Raw genomic sequence first — 17,625 nt, 5'->3', positions numbered from 1 at the left:
TAATTATGCTGCTTTGTTGAAATGTGGATATTAACAATTCACATTTTACAGTATGATACTCTGGAGATCAAATGTATTCATGGATCCAATTTATGCTCTGAATTATATAAAAAGGTGTTTTACATTACTGAAAAAAAATCATCAAATCTACACCTGATTAAGTTATTTGAGACACCCAACATATTGTGTCAAAGAAAATAATTGACAGTTTTTGACAGTGCATTAGTTACGTTTATCAGTGCACACCCATTACCAAAAAATCTATAAATGTGCCTCTAAATATAAAACTCCAGAATCTTTTTACTTTACAGTTTTACTTTACTATTCATCACTGATTGAAGAAAATAAGAACAACCCCAGGTTTCTCTTCAGCACTGTAGCCAAATTGACAAAAAGTCAGAGCTCTTTTGAGCCAACAATCCCTTTAACGTTAACTAGTAATGACTTCATGAACTTCTTCACCAATAAAATTTTTATCATTAGAGAAAAAATTACCAGTAATCATCCCACAGATGTAATATTATCTACAGCTACTCTTAGTACCACTGATGTTAAGTTAGACTCTTTTTCTCTAATTGATCTTTCTGAGTTAACTTCAATAATTACTTCCTCCAAACCATCAACGTGTCTTTTAGACCCCATTCCTACAAAACTGCTCAAAGAAGTCCTGCCATTAATTAATTCACAGGCACAAATGTCACAGGTTTTGGAGGCCAGGGTCAGGTCTGCTGCTGCTGTCAGTGGCTGCCCCGGGACAACTGCTGGTGAGGGATTTTGAATGAGACCACATGACCAGGGGACCAATCAGCAGCCATCAGCTCATCCACTCAGGGACCTGCAAAGACTTAAAGACAGACAAAGAAACAGCCACCAAAAAAGATTATGGCCAGGGCCATAACACCAGCAATGGTTTGAAAAGAGCTAGTCCAGTCCAGACTCATGTGGATTAATTTTTCACAAATATACACACACGAATATTCACAGTTACTAATATGTAGTTTAAAAAAAAGAAGAAATAATAAGTCATTTATTTAATTATTTATTTATTAATAAGTCAACCAAAGTTAAAGTTACCTAAATATCAGCAGTACATTGTGATGTTAAATATTGAAATTATAGGTTTTGCTTTTTTAATAAATCAAATATTATATTAAATCTGTGTTAGGACATCAATTACTTTTGATGTCAAAATGTGATTTCTTTCTTTCTTTCTTTTTTACCATGAGTTCCTTGGTATGATAGCAGTGGCATTCCAACTCAACACTACATGGGCTCCATGTTTTCTTTTAATGCTTGGTAATATTGATTGTGAATTTTTTTTATAAGCCCAGATAAGATCAGAGTAAACAAACACAGTTTTCAGCAATGAAAATACAATTATGAGTCCATCGCAGAGCCTTATTCTTTGTTTGTTACTATCTACAAATCCCCGAGTCATTAAACGACTGTAGGGAGAAGGGAAAGATATACTGTACTTTGTTTGACTAAAGTCACTATCTGGCCTGCATATGAATAAGTCTCTTTCTATCCAGATCAGCATGCCACTTGGATGCCCCCAATGCCGTCTCATCAGCATGCAGATAAAGTGAGTCAGACACTTCCTGGTGTAGAAAACTGTGTGTAACACTTAATGTCATTAAAGAAGCCAGATCTGACACTGAGTGGATATTTGCACAATGACATACTGGTTTGAAATTTGTATGTTTTCAAAGCTCTCTCGATAGTTTTAAATGTTAAACTGTTAGCCTGATTGACTTTATTTAAGAACATGTATAAACAAATTTTGTTTTATGGATGAATGGATATTTTCAATTCTGCCCTGTGCTTTAACATTGAGTGAAATCCTCCTATTTTCCATTTATAAGTAAGAATACCTAACATGTGCTTGTCTAATAATTGATCATGTTGCCACATTTTACTTGTGGAATAATATATTCAGCTTCCCAGGAGTGTGACCACTATGTGACCAAAGCAGAATATCCCACGTATGTCAATCCAAGACAAGGCTGGCTTTATATACACACAGACTTCTCCGGAGTTTCTTTAACCTGCAAAAATTCCTTATGAGCTTTGTTTATCATCAAGAATACATTAAAATAGAAAACAGCTAAGTAAAATCATGAACTTCACAAAGTATTGGCTCTTCCTGCACTATTGAACTTTCTTATTTTTGTGTATTTTCTCTTACTTGCCAGCATCCCAAGGATAATAATGGCTTGTACCCATTTGAATAATTGCTGCATATACTTCCTGATACCTCTCAGGGTCTTTTCTAAACTTAAGTGACAGAGTTTTCCATAAAAAGCTGGAATAATTTCTAAACAAAACACTGCAGTTCCATTTTGTGATCCTCAGATGTTATTCTTGTGGCCAAGGACAGTCTTATAATTATTTTTCAAAGTAAGATTATTAACATAAAAAAAAAAATCCCAATTGGCCCTGTGAAAATAAAAATTGTGGAAGAAATGCCAGTGTCTGACATATTTAGGCATTCAGATGGATAGCTAATAAATATCTTAAATTTAACCCACTAACTTACAAAGTCACCTTCAAAATAGGACAGTTTTTACCTGAAAAGAGGTGCCATATGCAACAAAAATGGAAAGCATGGCTGAGTAGAAGACCAGTATCCACACTGACCACTTTGTCCTCTGAAAGTTTCCCTTTACTGATGTCAAAGTTGGAGATTCAGAGGCTGCAGCTACAAAGGAACAATACAGAGCATGGACACAATCATCTTACTCTAGTAGAAGAGAGAGGTAGTAAGGAAATAGACCACTTGCACTGACTTGGGGATGAAACCTGTGGCCCGACTTAAGACAGCTACACAACCACTGATGCTGGCTGACAAAAATTCCATCAGAAGGGATACATGTTCACATTAAAACAACTCCATCCTCACCAGTAGTATCAAAGAAAAGCAAACTTGTATATTTCACTGCCACTAATCCTTGCATAAGAATATTTGAAGAGAGAGCTCACAATGGAGAAAATCAAGGAAACCCAGAAGGACATTAATCAGCTATCAGAGATACAGGCTTGTGGTATGAGTGTTGGGTCATAGGTCTCTTGTTTGTTCACTCAAGAGAACGTTGGACTTTGCAGAATTCTTTCCTTGTTCAAAAAACCCCACAAAAACATCTCTGGATCTCTGGATGATCTTTTTTCAGTCATGGCCTGCTTCAGTTGCATTGAGTTTGACCTTTGCAAGTTCAACTTTGCAAGCATTGACCTGGAATCCACTTCAAACCTTTTATCCGTTTCATTTTTAATAAAGAGGGAACAGGCATCACTTATTCATAAAACAGCTTATCAGCCAATTCTCTCAATACGTTTTTAACTTTTGAAAATAGGGAACTGTTTATAATAAAAGGGCTTTGACTCCTAAACAGTTCATGCAGTACTTTTGTTAAACCCCTTCAATTAAAGCAGAAAGTCTGCGCTTCTGTTGTTACATTGTGGTGGTGTACCCATGCAGTCTCATTGTCCAGTTTGACATCTATTTGTGAACGTGCCTGAAAAAGTGGTCTTCAAGCAACAAAGTTATCTAAAAATACATCACATCTTTGGAAGGCTTCACTCTGGACTGTCCTGTCAGGCCTGTAAACTGGCACCAAGATGGCGCCAGTGTTCATGGCGGACTGTCTCTTCGACTTCTGTTTGCTGTTTGTTATTTCTTTTTTGTGTTGTCCTGATGTCTACGGGCTTTTCACATATGATCGTCAAACTCTTCTGAATCTTAGGCCTTTGCATCACCAAACACCTGATCTGAAGTGGAATTCAGAAAAAATTTCCCCCGCTTCGGCCAGACTTTTCTGACTGCCTACATCGCTTACCTTTTTCTCCTCCACACAAGAAGTGATCTAGGAGACGGGGTAAACGAGGCGGTCTCCATGTTCGCATCAAGGCTTTTCTAAATTCTCATAATGTGGCTACTCACAGTCCTTTCATGGACACCCTACCACCTCCCCGTGCTCACTGGGATCACTCAAGCCACAAATTGTTCTGTCATCGCTGAAAAAGGACAAACTTCAGGTCTCTTTTGACATCCTACAAAATTGTTTATCAAAATATCAAAAGACTGTTAAAGCTGCCAAGTCTGCCTTCCTGTCAGGTATAATTACAAAAAACAGCCACAAGCCTAGAGCCCTTTTAAAAATCTTTAACTCTATGATTAACCCTGATGTTAGTATTCATAGAGAACCTTCCCCCGCACTCTGTGATAACTTCCTAAAAGATTTCACTGATAAAATCTTAGCCCTAAGAGCTCCATATTTGCCGACATTGGCTGGCCAAGTGCCTGCTACTCAAGTTCAGATTGTTATTCAGCAGTTTGAGCCGGTGTCTTTCTTCACCTTAAAGGAGATAATTGGTCACCTTAGAATTTCTAACTCCCTGCGTGATATTCTTCCCCCCCCCCGCATCTTCAAGGAAGCTTTGAACACCATTGGGCCTTATATTGTACTATTGCTGAATGCATCACTGTCATCAGGTTGTGTGTCGATTGCCTTGAAATATGCTGTTCTACAACCTGTTATTAAGAAGAAAAATCTTGACCCTAGTGCTCTCTCCAGTTACAGGCCAATTTCCAAACTCCCTTTTATGTCTAAAATTTTGGAAAAAGTAGTTATTAAGCAACTTCAGTCCTTCTTAGACGCTAACAATATTGGTGAAAAGTTCCAGTCTGGTTTTAAACCTCGCCACAGTACAGAAACGGCTTTAGTAAAAGTTTTTACTTATTTACTTTTAACTGTCGACTCATGCTGCTCTGTGGTTTTGGTTTTACTTGATTTGACCTCTGCTCTTCTCTTGCTCTTGACGAAGGCGGTCGCACTTTTTTCCTCTCCTCCTCTCCCTTAGCTTCCCTGCTTAGCCTCTTCCTTGTCTAGTCTCGTGTTTTTTGTATTACTTTTCCCTGGAACACTCTCTCACAGTCTGTTCTCTAAAACTTAAAAGAGGAATTATGGATTTGATCAACTGGTCCCTAAATGCAATTGACACCCTTTCTCAACGAGAAGTTTGGGCTTGGGTGAGCCTGAGTGCTAAAGATATCTACCTATTCAGAACACTGATAACAGGGTTCTTGCTGATCGGAGCTGGCTTGGCCCTGACTTATCGAAGAATTAAGAAAGCGGAACCAGCTGTTCAAACCCCCACAAGGCTGCCCGCTGGGATTGAAATGATGGGAAGAGGCGTGAGTTTCTCAAAATGGGCTCATTGAGTGCAGCATTTATAAGATCTTGGAGAAGCTTACGGCTGCCGTGAATACTCAGAATAAGATCTCTGAGTGCAAACTGGATTACATCTTGGAGGGGCTTGCTCTGAATAACACCTCTGAGCACAAATTGGATCACATCTTGGAGAAGCTCAATGTGGTCGTGAGTTCTCAGAATCGGCTCTTTGAGCACAAGAATGACAACATCACGGAGCGCAAGTTTGATAACATCATGGAGAAGCTCACGGCTCTCCAACGGGAGATTGAGAGACCAGCGTTGGACTGTTAGAACAGCTTTGAAATTCATATGAGTTGTTCGCACTAAAGTTAAAAGCACCATCACTTCATGGGGATACCCTTTTGGCGCCAGCTGCGGTCTCAAGGCTGGAGCCAAACAAAAACACCCTGATAACGACTGTGTTTAGTCTGTTCCTTCCCAGTCCATGCAAGGCCACCTGGGTTGGCTGGAAGACTGTTTACTTAGCCTAGCAGGGCGAAGGACACTGTCTCAGCTGAACTCTGGACACGCACACACATACATATATACTGATATGCACACACTCATCCCCCCTCCCTTCCCAAACGCCTTTGATGCTTGTTCCCTCCTGGGAACGTGGAGGGTCTGAGCCTGCGCTGGAATGGTAGCGCTGGGCAGGATGGCTGCTGTGTTTGCTTCAGATTACTCCTCACCCCCCACCCAACCCCGTGGCTTGTCGCATGTTCCATAATGTTGTGCTGTGGACATTTATGTGCTTTTTTGTGCAGAGGAGTTTTTTTGTTTCCTGTTCTCATGCTGTCCTCCCAGGAGCACAGCATGAGTAGAGGTCTCTTTTTTTCCTCTTGTACTTCCCATTGTATATTTCAGTGTATTTTTTTCTGTAACGCTACCAATCTCCAACCTGTATCCCCATGTGATGTCTGTGTTGTGTGTGTAAGGTCGGGGGGGCATTTCACTGCAGGGCAAACTGCACGTGGCGAATAAAGCCTTGATTGATTTATTTATTCTATACAGTTGATCACCACATTTTATTATCGAGGCTGGAGCATGTTGTTGGTCTCAAAGGCACAGTACTGTCTTGGTTTAAATCATATCTTTCAGAGAAGACTTTCTCCGTTGCTATGGGCCAGTACTTTTCTTCTTTTGCCCCTACCCACTGTGGTGTGCCTCAGGGGTCTGTTCTTGGTCCTACTTTGTTCTTCCTGTATATGCTGCTTTTGGGCTCTATTTTAAACAAATATAACATCTCCTTCCACTGCTATGCTGACAACATCCAAATTTACTTCCCCCTGAACTTGGATGTCTCTGACCCACTACAACCTTTGTTCAACTCTCTTCATGATGTTAAAGTTTGGCTATAACAAAACTTTCCCACTTTGAATGAAAATAACACTGAAGTAATTGTCTTTGATAGTCATACCCGTCTGGGTCAGTTAACAGACACCCTTGGTCCTCTTGCCAGCCATCTATCTCGCACGGTAAGAAACCTTGGAGTGTTTTTGGATAGCTCTCTTAAATTGGAGAAGCAAGTGTCCTCAGTTTTTACCACTGAGGACAGCTAGTAACAACTAGCTTTTTACCACTAGCAGTTGCATTTGATATCAAAGGTGAAGCCCTATATTCCTTTAAAAGTACTTGAAAAACTTATTCATGCATTTATCACCTCTAGATTGGACTATTGTAACTCTCTATACCAGGGCCTCCAACAATCCTCCCTCTACCGCTTGCAGTTAGTTCAAAATGCTGCTGCACACTTTCTGACAGGTACTAGAAAGTATGATCATATCACCCTAGTTCTAGCTAATTTGCACTGGCTCCCTGTCAAACACCGTGTAGATTTTAAAATTCTTTTGCTTACTTTTAAAATTTTAAACAATTTGGCACCCAGTTACCTGACTGAACTCCTCCGCTTGTATATCCCCAGGAGTTCACTAAGATCATCTTGCCAGATGCTCTTAGAACAACCTAGATCCCGGCTGAAGTCCAGAGGTGATCGGGCCTTTGCAATTGCAGCACCTAGACTCTGGAAAAGTCTCCCCGCTTCTACTCGCACTTCTGAGTCTATACATTATTTTAAATTGCATCTTAAAACTTTTTTTACTTTGGCTTTTGGATCAAATTAGTTTTAACTATCATCAGACCTGTGTTATGTCTGTCACATTTGATGTTTGTTGGTGTGTTTGTTGTTTGTTTAACTTTTAATCTCTTGGTGGTTTTTTTTTTTGCTGATTGTTAAGCACTTTGATCAACCCTGTTGTTTGTAAATGTGCTATATAAATGAATAAACCTGAACCTGAACCTGAACCTAAAACACAGACAGCAGACAGCACTTGTGAAGGTGGCCATTGATTTAAAAACATATTCAAGATGCTTACTTTTTTCATGCCGCTAGACCTGAGTGCTGCAATTAATACAGCTGAAGTGAAATTCTGCTTGATGTAATGTACAAGTACACTGGCTTGCCTGCTGAGTTTTAATTGGTTTTGATTATTTCTACTTCTGAGGGAGAAATTTGGTTGATTTCAAGTAACCACAGATCTTGAGGAGTGGAATTCCCCAGGGCTCTACTTTTGAACCACTTTCATCTTTGGTACGCTGCACCATGAAAACACTGAGTCATTTATAAGAAGAAATGTGACAGGCTCCTAATAATTTAGCAAAGAGAAAGAAAGAGGTTTCAAATGACTTTTTGCTCGTATGTGTTCATTCATTGACATGAAGGGCAGCATTTTTATTAAGGAGGACTTTGAAGCTTTTCTATGGGTTTTTGATCATTTCTTGAATCTGCACCCAGGATTATAAAGCATTTAATGCTGACGGATTCAATCTGGATTAGTCTCAATGAGAGAGGTTAGCATTTTAAAACAGAGGCTCAAAACACACCTTTTAAGCCCTGTTTTTAGGTATGAGACAGCTTTTAAAAAAAATATCATTAACTTTACTTTTTATATTCTGAATTCCACAGAGAAGCTGGTTCAATTAAAATATCTATTCTCATCTTAACATCCAACTAGTACTCATCAACAGAATACAACAGAAAAATTACACAAAAATGTTAAAATACAGTACAAAGTTATTCATTTATTTTTTTAATGAAGGAGTTTACCATATCAAATTTCAAAATATTTTTTTCTCCATATTCTGAAACCACTGAAATTAAACTGTAAAATTGTGGTAAAACAATTTACAGAAAAATCCATAAATGCCTAAAAGCGAAAACAAAAAGTATTGGGAAGATGTTTTTTTTTTTTTATCTTAATTGACCATTCAGCACATAGTTAAAAAATATAAAGAATATGAATAAAAGTGAGAATATTTGATTTTTGGCTTTTGAAAATTGTTGCATCAGGTCTTGAAAATGAGAAAAATAAGTATTCTAACTAACACACTGTAAATGATTCAGATTAATTTAAACACATCATTTTTTTTATATAGACTATATACAATTAGCTTTCTTGTCAGCAAAGATTTAACATCTTAACATATGGCATGTCAAAGTTAAATGGCTGAATTGTATAATGTTTCTTTGTTTACTTTTACAAAGGACATGTAAAATACATTAAACTTATCTTCCTTAACATTACATGTATAAGTAATCGTCCCCTTTTCCTAGACACTGCAACTCTCTTGCCTCTTTTTTCTTGTAATGCAAACGACTGAATGAATCATTATTCCGAATCTGTATTTTATGTGTGCACTCTGAAGTACTGAAACAGTTACTGTGAATATGATGTACAGGGTGGGCCATTTATATGGATACACCGTAATAAAATGGGAATGGTTGGTGATATTAAAGTCCTGTTTGTGGCACATTAGTATATGTGAGGGGGCAAACTCCTCAAGATGGTTGGTGACCATGATGGCCATTTAGAAGTCGGCCATCTTGGATACAACTTTTGTTTTTTTAATAGGAAGAGGGCCATGTGACACATCAAACTTATTGGTAATGTTACAAGAAAAACAATGGTGTGCTTGGTTTCAACGTAACTTTATTCTTTCATGAGTTATTTACAAGTTTCTTACCACTTATAAAATGTGTTCAATGTGCTGCCCATTGTGTTGGATTGTCAATGCAACCCTCTTCTCCCACTCTTCACACACTGATAGCAACACCGCAGGAGAAATGCCAGCACAGGCATCCAGTATCCGTAGTTTCAGGTGCTGCACATCTTGTATCTTCACACCATAAACGATTGCCTTCAGATGACCCAAAGATAAAAGTCTAAGGGGGTCAGATCGGGAGACCTTGAGGGCCATTCAACTTTCCAGGAAACTGTTCATCTAGGAATGCCCGGACCTGGCACCCATAATGTGGTGGTGCACAATCTTGCTGGAAAAACTCAGGGAACGTGCCAGCTTCAGTGCACAAAGAGGAAACACATCATCATGTAGCAATTTCAAATATCCAGTGGCCTTGAGGTTTCCATTGATGAAGAATGGACCCACTATCGTTGTACCCCATATACCACACCAAACCATCACTTTTGTTGTTCCAACCGTCTTGGAGGGATCCATCCAATGTGGGTTAGTGTCAGAACAATAGCGGTGGTTTTGTTTGTTAACTTCACCATTCACATAAAAGTTTGCCTCATCACTGAACAAAATCTTCTGCGTGAACTGAGGGTCCTGTTCCAGTTTTTGTTTTGCTCATTCTGCAAATTCTGTGCGCCGATCTGGGTCATCCTCGTTGAGATGCTGCAGTAGCTGGAGTTTGTAAGGGTGCCATTTGTGAGTAGCTAATATCCACCGAAGGGATGTTCAACTAATGCCACTCTCCAGTGACATGCGGCGAGTGCTACGCTGTGGGCTCTTGCTGAATGAAGCTAGCCACTGATGTTTCTTCATTAGTTCTTGCGTCCACATTTTGGCAAATCCAACACTGTACCAGTTTCATGAAACTTAGCAAGCAGTTTGCTAACTGTAGTATGGGAGATGGGTGGTCTCGTAGGGTGTCTTGCATTGAAATCTGCTGCAATGACCCGGTTACTGCGTTCACCAGATATCAACACAATTTCGATTTGCTCCTCACGTGTTAACCTCTTCGACATGTCAATGGCTGTGAACAAAGAGAAACTTGTAAATAACTCATGTAAGAATAAAGTTACGTTGAAACCAAGCACACCATTGTTTTTCTTGTGACATTACCAATAAGTTTGATGTGTCACATGGCCCTCTTCCTATTGAAAAAAACAAAAGTTGTATCCAAGATGGCCAACTTCTAAATGGCCACCATGGTCACCACCCATCTTGAGGAGTTTGCCCCCTCACATATACTAATGTGCCACAAACAGGACTTTAATATCACCAACCATTCCCATGTTATTACGATGTATCCATATAAATGACCCACCCTGTGGAACTGTGTTTTCATTGCAGCTTCTGACATTAGGTATTATTTAATCACTGTGAGCCGAACAGTTTACCTAGAAATGTCTCACCAGTCCCCCATTTCTCCATACAAATAAGTATGTGCACCTCATTTAAGCTAAACACCTCCATTACTACATTGCTTTAAAATTATCTGCAATTTATAATGCGTATTAACATAACTGCAAAGTGACTAATAACAAAAACTACAACTGAAAGGGTTTAGGCAGTCCCTTTGTTCTGAGTGGTATGTTTGTAATTAAGCAAGCATGCAGGGATTCTGCAGGGATTCATGCTGTCTCAAGTTACAGGAATTCCAAGATGTATTGATTAGAATGGAAAATTGATGATTTTACAGTCTCAAAGAAATATATTCAGTGCAAGACCAGCTGTATTACGCAGCACTTAGAGTGTTATGGTAGTAAACCCCTAACATAGTTGCCCCCCCATTAGGAAAACAATTAATATTTTATAAATGCAAACTACCTAAAAGTCAGGAGGAAAGTTGTTTCCGGTTGCATATTGATTGAACTGTAAAAGCCAGACAATAAGATACTGCAGTATAATCTTATGGCAGTATGGACATTTGATTAGATACTTACTAGGGGATTTAGCAATAAATGTTATTTATATTCAGGGAAAGCCTTTTCACCAGGGTCCAGGAGAATGACTGCAAAAGTGGAATCAGGCCTTCTGCATATGCTTCTCGTATTTGTTCCGCATATTTGTAAGGCTTGACACAAACATGATTATTTGCAGGCCTAATGTGATTAAATTATGAGAATGTAAACTTCTGTGGACCTTAAAGAAGAAGAGCTGAATCAGCTATAATCGGATGTTTTAAGTCAAAGATGTTACGCATGAATCCTTCCCTTCTACTGGTTCTTGGAACACGGGTGAGGAAGAGAGAGCTCACGCTTGTGTGGGTTGTTGTCGCTAACTGTGCTAAAATGGAAAACGAAATAGGTTTGTTTCTTTTCAGTGAAGTTGTTTCCCAAGTCACACATTTATCTTTTTTGAATGAAAGGGTGTTTTGCTTGGCAGGTTTTGCCAAGACCAAAGTGTTATTAAGGTCTGTAAAGACTGCCAAATGCAGACACACACACACACTATTACTGCACATGAAGTTTACATCTTTTATAAAAGCAGGTTGAAGATGCACAGTACTGTATATAATACAGTACTGTATATAATAAGCAGCTGTCTGACAGTAAAAATGCTGTACAATGAATCCACAGGTCCAATGGTGAACACCCACTTAATTCTTTAGAATATGCATAGGTCACCTGGAAATTCCTGTAATTGTTTGCATGAAGTTAACCCAAATGGCCAACACAATTTTCTTCAAATTTTCAACTTTAATATTTTAGTTTCTGTGACATTTTCTCCTTTCTTGAGATGATAAATTGCTAGTTTTAAGTGGTATTTATTTATTTAGTGAAATACTTAATTATCAATAGTTTTAGCAGTAGTTTGAAGTTTCATTGCACTATCCAGAAAGTTCTGCTTTGCAGAAGTAAATTATAGATGTTAACTAAATTGTTGTTTTTGCTTGAGCATACTGAGTCAATCTGCATTACTATTCTAACATAACTCTGAACGAAGCACTACCTTTCCAAGTGAACTGTAAAGTCATGAAATAAAGTTTATTGACTTTCAGTATAGGGTACCTACATGTCACATCTACATGAGCTTCTCAGCCATGAAATGTCATATTTGGCAAAAGAGCAGACCCAGACAACTGTTGGCAGATTTAAATTGTTCATTGTTGAAGAGTGAATAATTTCCTAAAAATGAGTAATCAGTGGGGAAATTCAGCAGAGCTACAGGTTTGCACACAGGAGCTGTCAGACAGGGGGTTAGAAATGTGAGATATCCAGATCCAGTTATTAACAGGCTTACTTGAGTTTTGTTATCTAAGATTTGATGGAGATGGCATGTGGAGAGCGGGCCGGCATTTGAGCATGTGGTTCCTTTGACAGGCCAACTTCAAGCCAATAGCACTGTCAGTGCGCCCCAGGGCAGCTGTGGCTACAATGTAGCTTGCCATCGCCAGTGTGTGAATGTGTGTGTGAATGGGTGAATGACTGAATGTAGTGTAAAGCGCTTTGGGGTCCTATGGACTAGAAAAGCGCTATACAAATGCAGGCCATTTACCATTTACAAGTAACCATCAAGTCTGGGATCGACCTAGAAGATGCTCTGTCCCCACTGCTGTTCTGCATAAGGCCTGAACCTCGTCAGTGAGATCACTGATAAGACTGGCTATGGATACCACTAGAATCTACAGCAATGACATCGGAATGTCATTCGGACTGGAGAAGCATACTTGGATAGTGACAAAGAGAGCGAAGGAAGTCAGAAGTGAGGGGATTGCACTACTAGAAGGCAACATTGCAGACATCGAGTAAAGCTACAAGTACCTGGGAATCCCACAGGCAAATGGGAACCACAAAGGTAGGAAAGCCGCAGCCATCAAATGACCAGCAGAGAGTAAGGAAAGTCCTGCTGCGTGAGCTGAATGGGAAGAACAACATCTGGGCAATCAACACCTACACCCTGCTGGTGATCAAGTATCCTGTTGGAATAATCAGCAGGCCAAAGGAGGAGATAGTAACCACTGTACTGGCATTAACACTGAAGCTCCTCACCATGGATGGAGGGTTTCACCCCAGGTCCAGCACCCTAAGACTATATGCTAAGCGAAAGGAGGGTGGCCAAGTACTGGTGAGTGTCAAAACCACTGTCCATGATGAAACAGCAAACATCCATGAGTACTTTAGGAAGATGGCCACAACCAACAGTGTGGTTAATTAAATACCTCAGGGAGCAGAAACATGAGAAAGAAGTGTAGAAAGGAGAAGAACCATTATGGAAGAACAGGCCCCTGCACAGCATGAACCACTAGTCGAAATCCTACCAGCAGCTGGACAAAGTTGGACTCGCATACAGAAACATCTGAGCAGAGTATGGCCTGGAACTCCCAGGGTCAAAATGGGACACTCCCCCTAGGGTGGTTGAGAACAAGTGAGCTAAGATCCTGTGGGACTTCCAGATACAGATGGACAAACTGGTAACTGGGTAACCAACCAGAAATAGTAGAGGTGAACAAGCAGAGGAAGATGGCCACAGTGATAGATGTAGCTTTAACGAGTTATAGTAAAGGAAGAATGAACATGAGAAGTTCGAGAAATACCAAGGGCTGAGAGAAGAACTCAAGGAGATGTGGAGGGTGGAGGCAAAACTGGTCCCCATGGTAATCAGAGCATTTGGTGCAATGACCTCCAAAATGGGTGATCAGCTCAGTGTAGCATATTTGGGGGAAAAAAGAATAATTTTAATGATTTTCACATTTCACTTTAAGTGAATAGTGTACACAGCCAGTGATTGAATTGTCAGATTTCTCTTTCTAATTTATTTGTTTTGTTTTGTTTTTGTTCATTTGGGGTTAAAAACTTATGTAAATTTATGAAACAAAATAACTTTGTGTTTTCACAGAACTGTACCAAGTATCCTTTCACCATTATTCCTCATGCCAACCTGCAACAGCTACCACAGCGCTTGTCGGTTTCAGCACTATCCTCTACTCCTGTAATTTCCTTCGCACACCATTCAGTGTTTTGCTGGCACTGCAAATTTGAATGAGCATATAGATGGAAAGCACACACTGAGTTGTGCTCGTAATCTCTAAAGGGTATGTTATATACTGAAATAGAATTCATATGCACCGCTGCCCAGTACTTTTGGAAAGTCCAGTAAATACTTGTTCCAAAGCTAGACTCTGGACAACTGGATGTGCTAGTGCAATGGAAAATGTGCCCATATTGCTGGGAAACCTGCTGAAAGTTATCACAGTCGCAACAGAGCAAGAAAATTCTTTATGGCTACATTAAAAACAAAAATACAGCCTTTTTTAAGTTTTCTGGGAGAACTGGGACTTCGGTGCATTGTCACCATTAATAGAGATAATGTATCCTCCTGCATAAAAGCATTTACTAATTTACTGTATTTTTTATTTTATGAATATTTTTCTAGATTTGGTACTTTAAAAATGCAGTTTTCTTTCTCCATATAATCACATGTAAACCCATCTACTCTCCTGAATAGATGGGTTAAAAGGAATCCCCGAACAGCCGCTTCTTCTCCTTCTGCCACCTCTTCCTCCTTCCATTTCATTATTACATGCTACGGGTCACTGCAGCATTGCTACACTGAGCTGCCAACAAGCATATCATTTTCCATTAAGATCCCACTCAATGGTTCCAGTGGCATTATTGGAAGAGGGAGCAGACAGAGAGTAATAGACCTCAAGTGATGGCTCTGTCAAAAAGACATTGGTGGAAAGTGCCCTATAGAGATGTAATAGACATAGTCTGTGCAGATAGCAGGCAAAGGAGAATGGGAAATTTACTCAGTTGCATTACCGGGTCACTCAGACTCGAATTGGTTTTGAAATAAGGAAGGGAACCATCTGTACTTACATTTGATTAATGTTATACTTACTACACTTGATATACAAATCTTTAATTGAAAAAAAATAAAATAATCTCAGATATATTAATCTTACTGTCTCTGTGGTACTAGAAAATTTTAATTCCACCTAAATCAGAAACATAGTATTCACAGATCCATACAAGATCCATACTCTTATTACAGTATATTATTTATTCATTCTGATCCCTAAGTACACCACCATTTCTTCCTAAAAAGATTTACACCATGTGGCACTCGCTGTAATAGGATTGTCCTGAGTGTCCAGCAGTGACTGATCTTACCCATCGTGCCTCATGTGTAAAAGAATTTTGATTTAAACTTTGTTAATCTTCCACCCTTGTGCTGAGTCTGTGGAAGTGGTTACTGGGCCCCAAATTGAATTTAACAATGACTGTGCCCATGACTTATGGGGAAAAGTGAGTTCATGAATGGCCATTACTGTTGCCTGTACAAAATCATATTAAAAGGAACAGATCCTCCTTTATGCTACCCTACCAAATTATGGAAGTCTATATTGTTAAACAGTTCATGACAGGTTGTGTGAGTAGCTGGATTTACACCTGTGATACCAGCAATGCATCATTCAATGATGTTGCTCAGCACCTAAGTACAGAAACAAAATATTCTTAAAAACCTCATGCAAAAAAAAGATCAAAATTTCTATTACAGTGTATTGCACTGCAACTGAATGTTCTTGTTCTTTCTAATAACAAAATACAATATTGTAGTTATTAAACAATGTTTGCTTATGGTCCATTTAGTTGGAAGTCTCACAAAATCAGCCACTAGTACTAATATTCCATATGCGATTTTAACTAAGACGTCAAAAAAGGGAAAACAATTCAGAGGAATTTGTTTGAGTATTAATTTCTGATGTATCAATATCCACTCACAAGACACTAACAGAAATGTCTAATCAGCCAATCACGTGCCAGAACTGTCAGGAGTTGCAACCAAATATGGTCCTCTGCTGCTGCACTCCATCTGCTTCAAAGTTTGATGAGTTGTGCATTCAGAGATACTGTTCTGCATACCCTGGTTGTAACACGTGGTTATTTGAGTTGCTTACTGTTGCTTTCCTGTCAGCTAAGAACACAAAACTGAGGCAACAATTCAGACCAGCTCACCAACAGAATATTGGAAAACATTACTTGGTCTGATGACCTGATGGCTTTCATGCTGTCTAGGTTCGTGCTGGCGGTGGTGTAATGGTGTGGGGAACATTTTCTCAGCCTACTTGAAGTATACCTAATAAAGTGATAGCGAGCATTGTTAGTGTACAGGGTAAGAAATATATTTTAGCTAGTAAAAATAAAATGTACTTGACAGAAAAACTGAACAGCAAACTTCATACAGTATGTTCTCATGATTGCTACTCTAACTTGAGATTTAGGCATTAGTGGGGAATTTATGTGTTAGCTACATCATTACAGCAAATCACTCTGGAACCCTAACCTGACATGCACCTCCCCAACTACATGTTGGGTTGATGCAGCCTGTAGCAATTGTGATTGGCCTGTTCATTAGTGTTGATCCTCTTAATTATTTCAGAATATTTTTTTACTATGGCTGATTGTTGGGCAGGAGGGCATAAGACATGGATACCCAAGTTTGTGACTGGATAACTTGAGAATGAAGGAATATAGGAGCTTCAGCTTCCATACACATATGCAGTCAGTTTCAAAACTGAATCCATTGACTGACTAACTGAAAAACTGACCACTACAGAGAGTGGGAACCCACAGGAAAAAAAGTCCCAACAACTATTTGTTTCTATCACCTGGCATCTTATATAAAACAAAGCAACTTAGCCACAGGGTACTTACACATAATGCACATAAATGCTAACAACAGCATCGCCCACTTATGTAGGTTATGTCATAGGCTTTACAAAGATTCACCACAGAAGACTAAATCAAGCCTTAAACTGATCAAGACAAATGGGAATCCATCCGTCAAAATGGCAAAATGTGGCCATTTGAGGAACTGCTTTTTTGGCACTTTTGTTTCACTTCAGCTCTGGGTTTTGCCTCTTAATAGTAACAGTGAAAATAATGATGATTAAGGTAATCATCATGTCAGCTTATGTCCAGAGCAGAGTTTAAAGAGTCTGTGTAGTGTGCAACAAAGAAGTAAGTAGTAAGATGAATTTAGATTAGATTTAGAAGCCCTGAATAATGACTTGTTACCCAAATGCTAATATTAAAAGAAATTATTTGCAGTTGTTCAGCATTATTTAATTGATCCCATCTGACTAAAGCTACAATTTTCACTGTTGCTCTGGGTTATCAGTCACTTTCTGCATAATAAACAAGCAATCAGAGCATCCTTATTGCTTTTACAGACGTAAAACGAAATATTCAAAACAGAAGACGGTTAAGTCATTATGCTTCACAAAAGCATGATTCACAAAAGCCCCCCATCCACCCCTCCCCCAGCCGTAATGGCGAATACTGTAGAATTTCGAGGTCATTCCAAAAACTCCATTAATACACTGTGTTATTTAGGATGCTTGAAAAAACATCATATTGTCCCTATTAAAAACGGAAAA

This window comes from Astatotilapia calliptera, chromosome 23 (genome assembly GCF_964374335.1).
Source record: "Astatotilapia calliptera chromosome 23, fAstCal68.1, whole genome shotgun sequence".
Classification (NCBI taxonomy): domain Eukaryota; kingdom Metazoa; phylum Chordata; class Actinopteri; order Cichliformes; family Cichlidae; genus Astatotilapia; species Astatotilapia calliptera.
This window is presented reverse-complemented; position numbering follows the sequence as displayed.